We start from the raw sequence: 16,242 nt of genomic DNA, 5'->3' as shown, positions 1-16,242 counted from the left end.
TGTTCCTTCTCTCTGTGCAAACATGGGGACAGTCCATTAAAGCCCTTTAAAGGGCAAATTAGAAAGACATTAAAAAGCCATTAGGAATATTCATATCTGGCTATACATGTTTATCTCCAAAACCAGAGAAGGTCCAAACAAATCAGTCAACAAATGAGACAGCGCACAAACACAATGATCACACATACTCTAATTTTTGTGCACACGCTGAAGCACACATGCACACACACACACAAACACACACACACAAAAGAAAACATGGCCTGTATTTTCTTGCTTGCACTGAGAAATAATTCTCAAGGCAGCATAGTGATTTGTCGAGATTTTTGCTTGAGTGTCAGAAAGTGCCATGTCGTGAGGCACAGACTGTGACCCCAATGTTAGAGGGAGCAGGCCGTAATATTGCCTCTTTCCACAGGACTGCCAGAGCTACATCCTTAGGGGCTGTACTGAGCTGCTATAGCTGGCATCAGAGCCCAGTCAGGATTAGTGTGTGTATGTATGTGTGTGTGTGTGTGTGAAAAGTATGTATGTTTTGGTAAGGGGTTGCCCTTCGTAGTGAGAGGACAAAGAGGAGCCTGGTTGGGGCTGGCAGAAGTGGTGGAGGCCACAGACATAATACCAACCTATGAGTTTTTAAAAATTCTTTTACATGAGCCTCTCTAAGAAACTGTTATACTATCCTTTTAGTGTTTATTGAAAACAAAGGATTAGTTCAAATTAGGAGTCATTATGAGTCAAACTCACAATGACCTCATTTTGAGTAGCAAAAACATGTAATTTGAGAAAATTGCAGGCACTTGTTCAACTTTGTTAAGTAGTGAAAACATGTAACTCACCAGTATTTGACAAACATTGAATAAGACATGTACAGAGAACATGCAGGTAAACAAAAACAAACAAAAAATACAACCAACCGTAATATGGATACTACGAAAACCTGGCACAAACTCATACTTCATAAAACTAAAAAGGGAGTCTTGGCCGATACATATTGAGAATGTAAATAATTTACTCTGACAGCTAATTTAAAAGTTCTTAAGTGAGAAAAGAGTTTGACTGTAGCCTTCGTGGATGTGTTGAGACAGATGAGCTCTTTCTAACTCTGACCTAAGACTTGTTATCTCAGACAACTCAAAGGGATCTGGGAGTATGAGGGGGAAAGAGGCTCGCTGCCCACTTGCAACCCTGTTACATCAGGAGCAAAACGCTGGCATACATTGTGGGTATCTGTGCATGTTTGTGTGTCAACAGCAGGTGTGGGTAGGATACACAGAATGAGAGAGAAAACATTTTGTGCTAATTTAGACAATAGATAAAAGCTGAGGAAAGCTCTTTGCATAAATGCTGATTATTGCTTGTTTGTTTTCACTTAAGGTATGTGGCTGTCACTTCTTCTAAGTAATAGTAATGTAGTGTGGTTGTTTGTGCAGTTTGCTCTCTTATAAATACACATAAGTTTGCTGCATCAAGTATATATACTATTACTGTAGGTGGGTCTCTAATAGGATAAAGTAAATACTGGACAATGTACCTTTCTAATAGAGAAGTTGATCACTAAAGTGCTTTTCAATTTGTTTTATTTGATCCCATTCATGCAGTATGATATTTGTTCCTTCACTTGTTGGTACATTGTGTCTGTTTTTGGACTCTTGATCTCATGAATTTTTTGTTAATTATCAGAAACAGACTTTTATTGTACAATTGACAGTTTGAATCCAGTAATCAGATATCAAAGGAACAATTCAGCTGCTTTAACAATGCAATTTGCTGTAATATGGGAAATCCATTTTTATCCCGATGTTAACATATAAAACACAGTGGTGAACTCCTCAGGCAGTACAAATGCAGTATTAGGAAAAACCATATATAGTATGATGCTGTTATACTGTAACTCCACAAAAAGTCTTATGGAGGAGGTTACAGTAGATGGATTGCTGGGCATACAATGTGTCACAGAAAACCACAGTTTATTTTAGTGGTATTATTTTTGTTCATAATGAAATGAGCATCAGTGGTAAATTGAGTCTTTCTCTCTAACCCTCTCTCTGGTCTTGTTTAAAGCTGCAATGCTACAATAACTTTACTAACCTTGCTCAATCATCTTTAAACTTACTATTTTGTTGATATGCGTCAATGAGCCAGCACACTGTGGGCTTGTAAAATAATTACATACAGCCTATAACCTCAGTGTTCGACTTTCAATTATTCCCTCTTTCTCAGTCTGTTCTATTCAACTCAAAACTGCACAGTGGGAGTCGCGCAGACACAAACACACCTGTGCTCACATGCATGCACCAACTGTTCACAGCTCCCCAGTCAAATACATCCAAGAGCTACAGATCAGGTTAGGGTTTGCACGAAACTCCCAAAGCAGAAGCTGAATTCATCCATCTCTCCCCTATAGCTGAGCTGAGTTTGCTGCTGTGTCAAGCCTGTGTAGGTTTCCAGGGGTGTGATAGATATTCACGTCCTCACTTCCAACTCCGGATGTGCATCATTAAGTTTCACAAAACAGCCATAACAATCTAGGACGTCTGGTAAGGTCATGCTTCTATACTAACTTTACTATCTTTTAAGAGGTAAACTGGTTTGGAGCAGTGAGGCATTGGTTCTCAGCCTCAGGGAGCTGTGAACTCATATAAAATGTACTTCACATAAAAATATATGCAAACAAATCCTGTTTTGCTTTTAATCTTCATAAAATAAGTATTAAGTAATAATATTAGTTTTCTTTTGGGCCCACTTCATTTAACAACTGACATTGTGTGGAAAAAAAAAAACATCCTCTCTTTTGGTGACATAGTTCATTACCCACACAGCTGTATCAGAGTATTGCAGGCATCACTTCATGTTCAGGCAGTTGTGAGTTCTTCAAAGGCAAATAATGAATACAGAGGTAGGGGCACCGGAAAGACTGAAAGATAGACTACTGTTTGGTTGATTAAAATACCCAGCAGTAAGGAGAAGATAGTGATGCATAATGAGACAAGGATCAGTGTCAAACAACACTGGCGCAACATGTGTTTCCCAGGTGTTTCGATGAGATGATTCATATCGTCTGAGGCAAAGGTAAATGCATAAAATTTGAATATTTAAGTGGCTGTAAGTATGTATCTATAAAGAGAGAAGAAGGTTGTATACATCTGCTCTGTTTGGTGACTTGATGAGCTAACCATTTTATATTCCTATGAACCTCTATTATAAAACTGAATCCAATTTATGAAACCCTTAGTCCAATGTAAACTCTATTTTTATCTCACTTATACCTCCTTTTACACATATACTCACACACACCAACACCCGACCCACACAGAAGCTTAGTCTTGCTATTTTAAGTGTCAGTGTTCCCTACTTTCAGTTTTCTGCAGTGCACTGCAACTTTGACAAGTGTACATTCATACACTTGGATGGCAATGACAGCATATTAGAGGAAAACCTATTATGCATTTCTCTCATCCCCCCCGTCCCCACACACACACACACACACACACATCCTTTCTCTAACTTCCTCTCTTGTTCTTCCTGTCCTCACTCTCTGTTGGCTCTTACTTTATCTCACTGTCTTTATCTGTCTCTCTATCACTTTCTTCACTCTCTCCTGCCAGCAAGATCGTCCGGTGATTGGAGTCTAACTTACTGAGAGAGAGGAGACGGCACAGAGCCAATGCTAATAGTCTGTTTCTATCTGAGAGCTGCTGAGTGTGTCTGAGCAATAGATATGAGAACATCAATCAAGAGACAATCCGTAAAAGTACAGAGGTTGTGTCGACTTGTGTTTGGCTGTAACAACTGTACACATCATCCAAATTTGCGGCTAGCAAAGCGAGAGCAGGAGGACAGAGGGAGGGAGGGGGCTGAGCAGGGAGAGCGAAGATAAGGAGAAGGATCGAAGATGGAGATAAGACAGGGACGCACGATACTGGAACTGTGAATAAGTGTGTAATGAAAACGAGTTCTCTCCACTCTCTATAGCCTTCTCCTCCCTGTTTCCTCTCGGATCTACTTCTTCTCTGGTGGTGTCATCTGAGGTGCCAGTCAGTCCGGCACGACTCCAGTTTTGTTGCTGTACCCTCGCTGAACCCGTAAAGTTCCATTCCACAATCCTTTCCACAACTGACGCAACCCGGCCAATTAATGTGAAACCTGTTACTTGACCTGTCCTGGATTTACATAGACTCAAAGCTCCTGGCATTTGCACCGCCAGGGTACTAAAGGGTACATTACAGCTCGGGGGAAATTAATTAATGATACAAATAGTGCTATGTGCAGATGACAGAGGGAGAGGTCTTGCACTTGCATTTCTGCCTGCTCAGACCACTGAATCTGGATCTAATCATAATTGACCTTCTGTGCTTTTCTACACACTGGTAAACTCAGATACCAAGTTTAGACAAGAGATAATTTGGAGCATTGAGGCCAACTTTTTACTTTAAGCAAATCGTCAAACCCTATTTGGAGAGGTCCCCGTACAATTTGCCGACTGTTAGAACTATTAAAGATAAACATAAAATCCACCCCCGCCCTTTTTACTGTTTATTTTACCCTGGCCTGCCCTTGTCCAAGTTTATATACTACAATTGTTTTGTGCCAGATATGTTTTGACAAAAATGGAAGTGCTGCCTCGATTATGTTTAGTGAAGCGCTATGTTCTGGTTATCAGGATGAATGGTGGGTATACAAAGCACACGACCCTGACACCTCAGACTGGGTTTTGCATCATAAATCTTGTGTGTGGTTAGGTTTAGGCAACAAAACCACTTTGGTTAAGATTAGTCAAATAGAAAAGAAGAAGAAAGTAATGCTTCAAGTCATGTTTGACTTTTCCAATATTCATCTAAGACCACAATCTTCCCCTAACCTTAACCCTTGTATAGTCTTAAAGGCAAACTATGAAGGATTCGTGGGTTGCTGTTTGTAAACACAACATTCAAAGTTGGCCACTCCTCCACAGCTCAACTACATCAGAACGAGCTGAGAGCGAGAGAGAGAGAGAGAGCGGCGGTGGGCCATCAAGCTAGAGATTGAATGAAGAGAGGGAGATGCCGTAGCTAGAAGAAAGCAGTGAATCAGAGAAATAAAATGTTATTTTCATGGCGGTTACATTCTAACGCACAAATAAACGTGCCCACACCTCCACACAACCCTGTGGGAAGGTGCTGCAATGCCGGATTTGGTGTGAATGCAGAGCTTAATCCTGTCCGCTGTGGCCTCTCTGCTGTATATGTGTGTGTGTATGTGTGCGTGTAGCTCAGCCCCGCCCTTGGTCAAACAGACACAGAGTCCCAACCTCACACCTGCATGCTGTTAATGGCTGGGGGGCACACCCACTGCCCAAAGGTTGATGCCCAGAAACATCCAAAACACAGCAAAATAATAAGGAAATAAGAAAATACAGGCACAAGGCAGAGTCTCTGTACCCACACACTTCCAGTGGGTCATAAGAGGTGATTCAGAGCGATTATTTGTGTGTGAGTCTCTTTTTCTTTTTTTTTTTTTTTTTTTTTAGGAAAAACCTACATAATATGCCTTTATCATGCTGTACTTGTCTTGTCTTAAGGGTCAAAAAATGACCCAACACACTAAACCCCTAAAGTAAAGCAGCTGAATTGAATTTTAAAACTCAAATCTGTTTTGTCATTCATCACAAACTTTGTGAATATCTGGGTGCAGAAAAACTGCATTTAATCAGTGGACACCACTTGTTTTTATTACAACACACCTGTCATTATTATCTTCTTTACTAAAGTAAAGGTTTACTAGTATTATTGCTATGGTACTGAATAGGTCTAAACATTATTTTTTTAGCAAGAGATAGTACTTGTATAGCCCAAAAAAATGGCAGAAATGTACAGTAAGTAGTTTTGAATGCATTTTATTTGAAAGGAAACAACATTCTTGACGTTTTTTGGCAACATACTGATATATTCTTTTATGCTGTACAATAAGGAATTCAGCAACAAAATACTAGTCTTCTTCCTTTTTTTGAACCACTGCCCCCACCCACAAGGTGTATAACCAACAATAATAAATAATAATAAAATAAGATAATAGATACAAAACAAAAACATGTAGAACATAAATCAATCAACTCTAATAAGCACAGGCAGGACAGCATGCAAGTATGTGTGCATGGACTTTGCGGATATATTTCTCAAATGTGTAGCACATAGTATTTGTTTTACAGTCCTTCTTTGGGGGGGCAGAATTGGCATCTCCTCCTCTTGCCTGCCCCAGCTGCAGCCTCAGGTGAATCAGAACAACCCCATGAACAGCTATCACAAGTGTTGCAGAGGCTGCTATGCGGGTGACACACTCCCTTCCTGTTCCACTTACCAGGCATCCAGGTAGGGTTGATTTTGTTCCATATCATGAAGGCATTGTATGAGGACATATCAGTGATGTTATGGAAGTTGACCAGGGGCCAGCGGGCTGTCATGCTCCTGCAGCTATAAGTTCCAATCACCTTGTCCAGGTTGTCCACACCTCCTTTGTTGTGGTTGTAGTCCAGGATTATGATTGGTTTTCTGTCCTCATGATCACTGATCTCAGGCCTTTTGTGCAGCGTGCTCAGGAGGATCATATTCTTGTTCCTCTTTGGGAGGTATGAAACTAGAGTGGTGGTAGGGGTGAAGGCAAACTTTGATGAGAAGGCCTCTCTCCTATAAATCAATGATATTACAACTATACATAAAAAAAATTAACAGTGAAAATCACTTACATTACAGATATGAAACTAAAAATTAACCTCTGAATGGAACCAGTTGCTCATTTTTTTGTTACCTCAGGCCCAGGGTTGTAGAGGTATGGCAGATACTCCATCCACTTCTCCCAGACCTTTCTCACAGCCGCCAGATTGTCTCTCACATGTCTTGCAAGTCTTGACTCACAGTTATCAAATCGTAGCCGTTTTGAGAAAGTGTGACAGACTTTCAGTGGCATCACGGCATAAATCGCCCTTCCACTCTCTGCATCCCAGAGACTAGATGTAGCCTTGCCTCGGGACCTATACACACCTGCTAAGATTAGCAGCCCTATGTAGGCATGCAGGTCAATCTCATTCACCTTTTTCCATTTGTCTCCATATTTACAGAAACCCTCCAAATTTGTCATCTCCAGGATGAGTTTTTGATGGCTGGTGTAATCAATGTGTAGAATGTTGAGGCGATGTGTTCGGCATGGGCAACTGCATGTCTTGTGGGCCCTGGGGTCACCCTTATGGCATTTTGTGCTGCCATCCTGCCCTGGTTGTCAAACAGTATGGTGACAAGGCCCATGTTATTTTGCTGTTCTTTGACAAAAATGTCTTTCTTTCACCTTGGGGGATTTCTTCTTCATTTGAAGATGAAGCATCACGCTCTGGGTTGTATTCTTCCCCATCTTCTTCTTCAGATACCTCTTCCTCTTCTAAATCACTGTTGTCCTGTTCCTCCTGGACATCTGAAAAAAATCAGATCTACAACCTGTTGAGCACTGAAACGTGCATTCATGGCTTCAGCGAAGAGAGAACTGGGGGTACTGTCACCTGCAGCACCTTTATAGCCTCTGACTGCATTCCCCATTAGTAAAAAATGCTTTCAAGAAATGTTTATTTTGTCTGAAACTGTTTTTGTTTTGTCTGTGAACTTGAGTCATGCGTGGGGTCATGGAGGGGAGATGCTGCAGATTCAGATAAACTTTATCATCCCACACAAGGGAAATTTGTTTGGTTTTAGTTTTGTCTGAGTTCAATCAGTAGCAAACATAATCTCAGTTTCTCATTGTTTGTGTGTGTGTAGTTTTTGTGGTGTGTGTATGATTTTATAACTGCTGGGTCAAAAATGACCCTAAGACAATCTTGTACAATTAGAAAAGCTTTCATGGAAATATGAACAAAGGCGATGTTTCACTTTTTCTAATGTTGGAGTCACTCTAGGAAAAGTCATCAAATTTCAAGTTGAAAAAAGATCATTTAGGGGGTTTTCTCTGCTGTTAAACATAGTGGTGGGTCATTTTTGACCCTTAAGACAGCACTGTGAGCATCCAAACATAATCAGAAAGAACCTCAATCATGCTTTAGTTGCTACAAGTGGATATAAAATTGCAAGAGTGGATGTTGTCGGAAAAACAAGTAAAATACTTTAGTTCAGTTACTTTCTGTTTTGACATTTTTCAACTTGGAAGATATGTTCACTCAAAAAGTTTCTTCATTATATTGACATGATTTAAAATAGGAATTCAGGTGACATTTCTATCAAAACCCATCTGCTGTTGCAATTAGTAGTACATAAACATAATTTCTAGGGGACAGGGTTGCTGCATCTAATTGATTTCTTTCTCTATCTACTGTATATCCATAAATTATATATATATATATATATATATATATATATATATATATATATATAAATATATATGTGTGTGTGTGTGTGTGTGTGTGTGTGTGTGTGTGTGTGTGTGTGTGTGTGTGTGTGTGTGTGTATACACACACTACATAGATTGACAAGCCCTCCACTGACATGGCATAAAGGAAAAGAAAATAAGCACTGCATTTCACTTTGAACACGTTACTGAGCTACAGTGGGGCATTTAATGTGATATAAAACAGCGGTCAAAAACATTTGCAGAATTTGGCTTTGAAGCCATTGTGTTCAAAAAATAAGCGACAGCTTTGGGTTTGCCTACAAAGACCCTGATCAGCCGCTCTGGGCTGGATTTCGACTTTAAACTGAGCTGAGCTGCCCACTTTTGGCCAACCACTGCTCCAGGCAATGCGGACAAATTACCCACGTCACACCTGTTCATATTTCTGCTCTGTATCAGCACAGTGCAGCAGGTCCATACAGGGGAAATAAATGTCACAGCGCTGAGAAAGGGGAAAACAAATGCAGGTGCATGTCGCATCAATCATCCCGTCACAGAGATCCAGTCGAGGTTTGTCTCCGTGTGAGGGAGTAAAGTATGTGAACTCAGAAAAAGATGTAAAGTGAAGGTGTTTCAACTAAGGTTTACACAGTGCTTTATGTGAATATGCATGTTTATGAAAGGCTGATGAGTTTAATCAAACAGCAAACAGCTTTAGTCACTGATGACTTATGCAAGATGCAACAAGTACATCGGGTGATGTTCTTTACCATACATAGAAAGAAGTGAAGAAAGTCAAACAAACTACCAGTGTTAAATGATCCTATCTGAATGTTGCAAGTGAGTTCCATCATTTTCTTCGTCTCCATGGGTGGCAGCACCAGAGTGGCCAGACTCTTTGTTCTGCCTGTCTCTTTTTGCAGTAACTGATCCCCTGTCCCATCCTAGCTTGAATCTGGGTGACAGTGTGACTGACTATGGATTCAACCTACGTTTGATTTACCTTTTACACAACCTCCAAAAGCCTCAAATCTCTCCGTGCTCTCTTCAGCCCATTGACTATTGTTTTGCTGTGAGCCAGGTAAAGTCTAGAGGAGGCTCTCTGCCAACTCCACTCAACAATTGGAGAAGCTCCCCTGAGGATGCTGAACAAAGACCCACTGTGACTACATAACAGCAGTGGAGAGAGAGGAGAGACAGTGGGCACAAAATCAAAGATGAAAATGAAAGGTTTGCATTGTCAATACTTTGCAAGAACAGAGAGGAGTATGCAAGGACACTCCTTTGATACACAAATGCACATTGAAGACACACAAGCTATGTACAAGTCTGTATCAGCACATACACATTGAGTGATACCAGTGTGTCGCCCTCATTGAGTGTAACAACACTTTCATAAAGTAGCAAGCTTGAGTAACAACAGAACAAAAAAAGTTATTATCATAAGGTGGTTAAGGTGCAAAATAGCACCTCTTTGCATCAGTTGAAAACCATAACCCTGTAATTAACAGGAAGAAAAGCAATTTACTCCTGCTTTGCAGCACAGCATCCTTCTCTCCCTGTTCCTCTTGGCATCTTTTAGGATGGTTTTAATTATTTCCTGGCATAGTGACTGTATGACTAAAGCCTCTCCCCTCCCCCACTCTCTCTCTGTCTCCCACACACTCACTCACTCTTCCCTCCTTTACCAAGCATTTGGCATGCTTTACTCATCTGCTAGAAATGAGAAACAAATCTAAACATCTGATTAGCCTGTAATCAGCCCCTTCTCATCCCAGAAGGATAGAGAGAAGAGAGAGAAGAAAATGGAGCAGACTATGACTCAGCTTGTTCTGCTCTGCAGAGTGACATTAACAAAGTGCTGTGGCAAAATGAAAAACATGCAACTCATTTCCTTGAAACTTTCTCTAAGGCACTAGGGCTGAACAATTAATTGTATTTTCATCATCATCACGATATGGGCATGCACGATAAACACCGCAAAAGACTGCCTGAAACACGATGAATAAGAAACATTGTTTTATTCACACGCGCCATGCAGGCCAAAGACTGCTCTGCTGTGTTTTCAACGTTATGTCTCCAGCAGCGGAGAGCAGCCTCTCTGCTGCACCGTTACCTCTGGGGAAAGCCATCGCTTTCCAAGACGCTGAGCGGGTGCAGAGTTTCTGAGGTGAAACGTACTAAGCACCGAGTGATTTTCTTCACCTCAGAGTTGGTTTAAGTTGTTTAAAGCTGCAGTGTGTGTTAGCCAGCTGGTCTCATTTGTTACTGCTGGAGTTCACTGCTCTGCTCTGTTAACGTTAGTCTCTGAGTGATGGCGTAGAAAGTTCACAATAGAACCAATCACAATGTTTGTTTACAATAACTTCCGGGTCAGAAACCTCTGTGTTGTGTACATACAATTTAATGGCACGGAACAGATGGGAGCGATGAACAATTGGGATATACTCTCAATTGAAGAGAAAATGGTTAAGTCTTGTTGTGTATGGGAGTGCTGGGCAAAGAGAGAGAGTGGAGAAGGGTTCGGGTTTTTCAGTGTGCGTGTTAGTGTGTGTGTGTGTGTGTAATTCGTCCCACAGTCTCATAGTTCAATCTGCGCGCTAAAGAGTCCACTTTGTTTTCCCCACAAACCCAAATCAGTTCAGTTCAATCCAGTTTTCCAAACTTAAAAGAAAGACAACGCTTCGGGTTTTACCGCTGCTCCCCGAAAAGCAAAAGAAACCAAAGACACTGGCAAAGCAACACAGTACATAAAATAAGCACAGCAGAAATGTCAGATAGGTTGGACCACTGTGTTTAACTATATATCTTTAAATGTTACAGTTACGGCTGGAAACGACAACAGAAATAAACAAGTCTGTGGATTTCACATATCTCCACAGTCTACCTGGAAGTGACTGTTGTTGTTAGCGAGAGATCATGGTGATTTGATCTATATTCTTCATGTTTGTCTCGCAAAGGTAATTATTTAGTCATCAAATCAAAAAATGCTTGCAACTGCTGCCTTTTTTGAAGATGAACTCTAGTGTGTGTGCACTGTAGACTGTTTGAGTGCTGCACTGCCCTCACAGTTGAGTTCTGCCTTTTTTGTTCCGTCAACATCATGTAATGAAATAACATTTAGAAAATTGATTTTTGACATTTGTGAAAGGAAACCTGCCCTGAGGGGTAGATATTTTTTCCTGATTTTATCTAATTTTCTCTTGATTAAGTGGCCCTACTCTATTTCAATTTCCCCACTCATACCATAGATCTCTGCACCTTGTTTGGTGGAGTCGAGGGTATTGATGATTGTAATGTGAGACATTACAGTTATTTTAAATTGCCATGTTTAATTTATATTTATTTAATGATTTAAGTTGTTTCCCCCCAGATGTTTTTTTTAATTTCAACACTGTATAGTAAGAGATGCTTTGGTTGAGTTTAGAAGAAATTATTTTAAAGGGAGCAGGGGAAATTAGACTTTAATTTCTTATAGTTATAATGCCTTATTTAAATTAATGTTCTGTTCAATTGGTTGGATATTCATGTGCAATTTGTTCAATAAAAGCATGTTTGAAATAATTTATTTCACTTTTTTGTTCTTCTTGTGAATGATGCAATGCTGCCTCAGACAGTAACTACGCTGCCTTCTCCCGTACTGCGTACCAGCTTGGTGGAGTAGAGGTTTGAAGAAATCAGGTACAGTATCTACAGAGCCATGTGGTAACCTTATAATCTTGGCAAATGCCAGTTTGATGCTACTTTAACATGTCACCCAGCAGATAGCACTGCTTAGTAAAGGACACAATGAAAGCCTACTAAAATGTTTATTACTGAGATTCACATTCCTTCCTGTCAGCCACTTAGTTGATGATATATTAAGGTTATACACATGAGTAAATTAAGGAAGTTTCTCCAGTATTGTATATATATACAGTACTGGTTTCTGATGACAATAACTGAGAATTTGCAAAAGTTTCAGTTTTTGACAACTGCGTCACACTACTGATTTCTTGTACTGATGTTTGTACATTGTAAACACTGACTTAACATCTGAAGAATGATCTCCTGCACACATGCTTTCCTTATTTGTTTTAATGTTGCACTTGAGCCATGGTAGGAACAAAAAAGATTTTGAATGTGTGGGTGCATTTTACCATGATTGCAAGGGCAACACACAAAAAAATGCTAAAAGATTGGTGTGACAAAAAATACAATTTGTATTTGACAGATTACAGACAAGTATTTAGTGGCAGCTAGTAGTAGTAACTAGTATTTGTGTTGCATCTGTTACCACAGCCAGAAACATTGTAGTGGGAGAACCAGTGGAATTAGGGTGCTGTACTGAAAACTTAAGTTTTCATCTGCAAATGTCAAATGAACAAATGATTTCCAATGTCTTTATTGGTTGCTGACCGGCCATCGGGTGGGTGTTATGGGTACACACTGCATGTACACACACTGTAACAATATTTTTCATTTCAAAAGCCTAATTGCTGGGCACAGACCACAATTGGCTCCAAAATAGTTGCAATGTTATAAATCATACTTATGAAGCTTTGGCAAAGTTCATTAAGGAAGACCTCTACCCTCAAATTTTGCCTTTATTCATCTAGTGGGTGAATGCTGCTATTTCCTCCTGTCATATTTCTCTGTTATTTCCACTTTCCTACACTGTCAAAATCCCTACATTCACAACTCTGACGTCACCACACCTGACCAATAATCTTTCTGCCTGTGGTCCTCGAACTAATCAGACCCTTGATGCTGTTCTTTAAATATCCTTGCAATTCTGCCATTCTGTCTCTAAGACCTGCTATTGCACAACCCACCACCTCCCCATCACCACTACGATGTCTATGATATCCAGAGAGACTCAAGTGAACGTTTCCATCAACCACCTGCCGGTTCCACTCCACCACCACCACCGTCTAGACTCCAGGGGATCCTTTCCTATCTCGTAGGAGCAGCTTTATGAAGATGCTTCACAATGATGGAGTCCAATCTTTCCTTGTTTCTAATCTCAATAAATATTGTTATTCACTTTAAATTGATCCCTCCTTATTGAAGAAGATTCATGCCTTAAACTCAGATTAAAGTATTGCAGAAACTTTACACTTTCAGCAGATTTATGTGTAAACAACTTTCTTGTGTCACTGCACATACATCATTCTGCACAGTGAAGGTCAAACATCCAAGTGAAGTAACAATAATAAAAACATATTTTTGAGTGGAAGGGGACTTTAAACAAACAAGTTTTAAAGGAAATGAAACCTTTCTATCAGTTACTACTTTGTTGTCCAGCTTGAGAACTTTAAACCCTTTTTTTTCTCAACTTCACTGATTCTGTAGTTACCCCTCTTTGCCTTACTATATCCTAAAAAGTTATATAATTACTATTCAGCTTTTTTTTGAAGAATCATGTTCTACTTGTGGCCCAGTAGCAAATAAATGTTCCATGGCCTGCAGGTTGGAAACTCCTAAACAGCTAGATAGAGGATTAATTTCCAAATGTGGGTAATTATGCTGTTTGATCAGTGATACTGGCGCCTCTGAGCACCCTTTCACAGCACCATGTCAAAATGTGATGCCAAGGAACTAAAAAGCAAGAGAGCAGAGCAAAGTGAAAGAAGGGGAGGAAGCATTAGAAAAAAAATAATCTCTTCTAAAATCTTACTAAATGCAAATAGCTAGCACTGTTTAAAAAAATGCATTGTTGGTATATGGATTGGACTAAACTTCGAACTATGATGTCAACTGCCATGAACAAATTTACACAATTGCAGCCTTCAAATTAAGAAAAAGTTGGTAGTGTGTAATTTTGACTAAAGTTTCATACTGTAGGTTGCTGTTGATGACTAAAGAGCTGTTAAGGTGTCCACTATTACTGCAGCACACTTACTCTTGTAGACCTCTGATGACTTAGCCTACACACAAAGTTCGCTGAGTTGTATGGATGGCCCAGATACTGGGTTACTGCAGCTATTGGTTAATTTTTAATGTGATGTGTTGAGAGAAAGGGAGATAGAGAAGGAGACAGAGTGGCTTTAGGCAAACTCACTTGGTTGTATTTCACTTCTTTGTAGAAAACTTCTGGCCAAACAAAAGTGCTCTGCTGTTGTTTGCCCCTGGCCACTTTGAACTTTGGGGTAACTTTTGGAATTAGTTAGGAAAAGTTCAGCAAGAGTATTATAGATTTCCTCTTTACCTTCCTGTTTCATCCCGATTACCTTGTACTCTGTGCACTTTGCAGCAAACAGGATATTTAACTGGCCCAGCGTATCTGTCTGGACACATTTGCAGGCGGTCTCAGCCAATCAAATCTTCATTAATGACAGTCTACTTGTATTATTAAAAATGTGTGAAAGTCAGTGGGTGAATTCCTCCTGCCTGGCTCCATCCCATCATCATATCCTCCCTAGTGCGCTCTATTCGTATGTCTCACTGTCATCTTTCTGTCCTGTAATGCATGCTCTTTATCGAGGGCTTTCCACAAGGATATGGAGAAACTGGACAGTGGGGAAAAGTAGCCAGCTAGAGGGGTCCGGGGACATGCTGCATGGAGGAAAATTTTGTCTGTAAAAGCCCAAATTTGGTGGCCTCTGGTACATTCTAATGCCACTATTCCATCATATACACTAATCTTAATTGTTGTATATTTTAATGTCTACCTGATTGTAAACATGTAGTGAATTATTGTAAAGGAGAATTAGGCTTCTTGCGTGTTTTAACCCACACAGTCTGAAAATAACTATTAACATTTAAAACCATGCCTGTTCCTGACTGATCAGAAGTTTTGTAATTAAGAATCATTAGACATTATTTATTATTTTTTATTGACACCTTCACTGTACGGTTGTACAAGACATGCCACAAAGATGGTTAATGCATTGTTTTAGTAGAGACATAAATGCACTCTTATTCAACAAAAATAAACAAGGTTATTTTAAGGGGGAACAAGTTTTTAATCCTGTCTTATCTAGCCTATGCATTAGTTTTAAATTATTTATAAAATAAATCTATGCCAAAAATAACTCTGAACTAACAAAACACATGAATCAGTTGACTGAAATCATGTGGATCTACTGAATCAACTCAACTTCTAGTTATCTTCATTTTCATTTTCATCTTCACTATCATCCTGAGTGTGAGGCTGAGGCATGGCCTACATTTCTCATCTGCCACAGGCCTGTTACTTTGACATCATTACCTGTTTTACTGTGTGTTTGCAATGCGTCTTAGAGATGGCTCTGCTGTAAAATGTGCAATGTAGATAAAGATAATTCATTAATTTGTTCATTCATTAAGCCATAAACGTCTGTGTAACGTATATGGAAAATGCAGCGCTTTCAGTGGACTTTTCAATTGTTATTGTCTTCAAGTTGCTGCTGTCGGTGTTTTTCAAAGTAGCCGGTCTAATGAGGATGCACAGTCTAGGCAATCAATGCAATTCTTAATGTATTTTGTCATAGATGTTAATATATGTCAAATACCGAGAATGGCTCTCTGCTCTCTGTTCGGCAGGATACAGCCTCTCAGCTGTGGGCGTACACACACACACACACACACACACATTCATATAGAGCATGCGGGGGCGGGATAGATAGGCATGTTTCTCTATCATCATGCTCACACTGTTTTTAAGCAGAGGCTAGTGGTCATAAATGTACTTGCCGAGTTAATCGCAACTTGTTAATTAAAACTATTTTTATTAGGCTCAAAAATGGATATAATAAAGTAGCTGGCTGGACTTAAATGAGTAGTTGACTGTTTGGCCGGCAGCCAGTGCTTATGGAAAGCTCTCTTTATCTCTCTCGCTCTTACTCTGTTGGTCATCCTACGCAGGCAGGGACAATTTCAGGAAGATCTGAAGGTGATCACACTGTCTGACCCCTCTCAGGTCAGCCTTTGTCACAT

The 16,242-nt window shown here is 39.9% G+C and overlaps 1 protein-coding gene across 5 annotated transcripts in view; it reads right to left on the bottom strand.

Moving 5' to 3' along the window:
- Positions 1-16,242, bottom strand: part of cdh13 (cadherin 13, H-cadherin (heart)) — a 356,911-nt gene that overhangs the window by 48,494 nt on the left and 292,175 nt on the right. The window lies entirely within an intron of this gene.

Source organism: Thunnus albacares, chromosome 7, assembly GCF_914725855.1.
Source record: "Thunnus albacares chromosome 7, fThuAlb1.1, whole genome shotgun sequence".
Taxonomy (NCBI): Eukaryota; Metazoa; Chordata; class Actinopteri; order Scombriformes; family Scombridae; genus Thunnus; species Thunnus albacares.
The sequence above is the reverse complement of the archived record's forward strand: the minus strand, read 5'-3'. Positions and strand labels throughout refer to the sequence as shown.